At 43.9% G+C, this 2,883-nt stretch overlaps 1 long non-coding RNA gene across 1 annotated transcript; it reads left to right on the top strand.

Moving 5' to 3' along the window:
• Nucleotides 1–1,093: 1,093 nt before the first annotated feature.
• On the top strand, nucleotides 1,094–2,527 carry LOC140526204 (uncharacterized). Its single transcript, XR_011974276.1, has 2 exons — nucleotides 1,094–1,182; nucleotides 1,415–2,527. It is a non-coding gene; the product is annotated as an uncharacterized lncRNA (long non-coding RNA).
• Nucleotides 2,528–2,883: the final 356 nt, after the last annotated feature.

A 2,883-nucleotide genomic window follows, 5' to 3' on the forward strand; every position in this document is an offset into this window, starting at 1 on the left:
TTTTCTATCCTAACCTCAGGTGTCTCCATGTACTCCAACCAAACCATATTAATCTCTGTCCCCTGAGCATGTCTTGTAATTTCTCACCTATGTGCCTTTGCTCACATTGTCTGCTATGTCTGGAATGTTTTTTCCTTCTTTGTATGCTGAATTCCTATCCATTGAGACCATCTCAAATGCCATCTCCTCTGTGAAGTCTTCTCTGATTTCCCTGATTGGTAACTAATGACCTTCACTCTGTTTTCACATAGCACTTTACTTCCCTTCTTTAATGTATTTTGTATGTAATACACATTACCATTATCTGCATAGGTTTCAAGCCCTCTGATAGATCCTAAGCTCAATGGGATCTGGGCCTGTAATTTATCTGAACTTTGTATCTTTCCCAGAACCCAAGTATAGTGATTTGAAAGCAGTAAGTGCTTAATAAAGGTTTGCTATTATTATGTTAAAGAAGGTCACAGGAACAGGGCAATGCTTCCCTCAGTTGGAATATATGCCTCATGCTAGGATTTCAGGTGTCAAAGGAATGGCTAGTTTTGCATGGAGCAGCCTCCCTAGCACTTCCAAAATTATGTAATGCAGGCAACCACCTACAGTAGCTATGTTGTATAAAGGAGAGATGGTATAAACATGGTGTAGGGAAACAAAAGGGCAGATATGCGGCACAGTGGATAGAGTGCCAGGCAGGAAGATTAATTTTACTGAGTTCAAACCTGACCTCAGACACGTCCTAGCTGTGTGACCCTTGACTTGTGGGCAAGTGACTTGTGGGCAAGTCACTTAACTCTTTTTGCCTCAGTTTCCTCATCTGTAAAATGAGCTAGTTGAGGAAATAGCAAACCACTCCAGTATCTCTGCCAAGAAAATCCCAAATAGGATCAAAAAGAGTCAGAAATGACTGAAAAGCAAACCATAACCACAGCTTACATTTATATACCTCCTTAGCTTGTACAAAATTCTTTCACCTCATCAACCCTGTGAGGTAGGTTGTCTGATTATTATCACTTCCATTTTATAGATGAGCAAACCTCAGGGCAAGAGAAGTTAAGAAGAAACTTGCCCAGGGACACAAAAATTGTCAGAAAGAGGACCCAACCCCAGGTTTTCTTGATTCCATGTCTAGTGAGTTGGGAACCTAGACTTGGTTCTCCTGGTTCTCCGCAGTCTCCAGGAGGTGAGGTGAGTGAGCTCAGGCTGGCATGTGGGTTTATCCTGAATAGTTTCCCACCATTTAAAACACCTGCTCAGGTAGCTTTTATGTTTGTAAAGTTGCCTCCTGGCCTCACCTATCTGGGGCGCCAGGGCTGCGTCTCCAATAGTCTCATGACCCTGTTTATTAGATCCGGCATCCTGTTTGCAACTGAAACCTATCTGCAGCCAGTAAGTCATTCTGTCCATTTTCCTCTCCAAGACAGGAAAAACGAGTCCCGTGAGGTCCCCCTGCCTTTCAGGAATGTGTGCCGCTGGCCCGGGGCTCACCTCAGAGTGACCTTCTAATAGACTGTCCATTGTGAGAGCCAGGGAGAAGAAAGGGGAGGCTCAGATGGCCTCAGTAACGTGGAGCCGAGCCTTGGTACACCACCACGGTGGAGCCCCTGCCAGCCGCGAGCTCAGGAGTTTCTGTGCCAGCAGCCTTACCTAAGAAGTGGTTTGGCGTTTCAAGTTAGAATCAGAGGATCTCAGGCTTGGACGGAGCTTAGACATCTTCGGATCAAAGCTCTGATGCTAAGAAAGGAATCTCTTCATCGGTGTCCTTGCCAGGACTCATTCAGCCTGCTTCCTACAACCTGCCACCTGCAGTCAGGAGCATAGCAGGAAGGGATGGTTTTGCTCCCTAGTTCTCCATGTTCCCTGCACACGATAGACACTCCGTCACCTGACTCCAGGCATTTCCACAGGCTGTTCCCCACGCTTGGGATAGCCTTCCTCCTCATTTCTGCCTCCTGGCTTCTTTCAAGTCACAGCAAAACCTCACCTTCTGCAGGAAGCTTTTCTCAGTCTCTCTTAATGCAAGTGCCTTCCCTCTGGGATTACCTTAAATATGTGTGTGTGTGTGTGTGTGTGTGTATATACACACACACATATGTATATATACACACATGTATACACACACACTTGACACTCACTAGCTGTGTGACCTTGGGCAAGTCACTTAACCCCAATTGCCTCATCCTGGGTCATCTCCAGTCATCCTGATGAATATCTGGTCACTGGATTCAGATGGCTCTGGAGGAGAAGTGAGGCTGGTGACTTTGCACAGCCCTCCCTCCCTCAGAACAAAGTCAAGTGTAAGTCATGTCATCATTTCTCTGATGGCATGGTCTTTTGAAGGATGAACACACACACACACACACACACATACACATATGCGGAGAGAGAGACAGAGAGAGAGAGAAAACAAGAGAGAGTTAGAAAGTTTTATATATATATATAAATATAGATATGTATGTATAGATATATATGTAGAGTTGTTTTCAAGTTGTTTCTTCCATTACACTACTTCCATTAAACTACTCCTGGAGAACAAGGACTGTTTCTTGCGTTTCTCTGAATCCCCAGTGTTTAATTTGACGTCTAGGTTAGTGTGGATAGAGCATTGGGCTTATATAATCGCAAAGACAGCTTCAAATCCAGTCTTAGATGTGTATTAGCAGTGTGACCGTGGGCAAGTGACTTTTCTTTTGTCTTCCTCATCTGTAAAGTGGGAATAATAATTGCACCTACATCCCAGGGTTGTTGTAAGGATAAACAAAATAATATTTGTGAACCTTAAAGTGCCATGTGAAATTATTATTGTTATTGTTGTTGCTAGTACCTGACACATAGCAGGTGCTTAATAAATGCTAATTGATTTGGTTTTACTTCCATTCCTTCATTTAA

The sequence above is a fragment of the Notamacropus eugenii genome, chromosome 1 (genome assembly GCF_028372415.1).
Source record: "Notamacropus eugenii isolate mMacEug1 chromosome 1, mMacEug1.pri_v2, whole genome shotgun sequence".
NCBI classification, from domain to species: Eukaryota; Metazoa; Chordata; class Mammalia; order Diprotodontia; family Macropodidae; genus Notamacropus; species Notamacropus eugenii.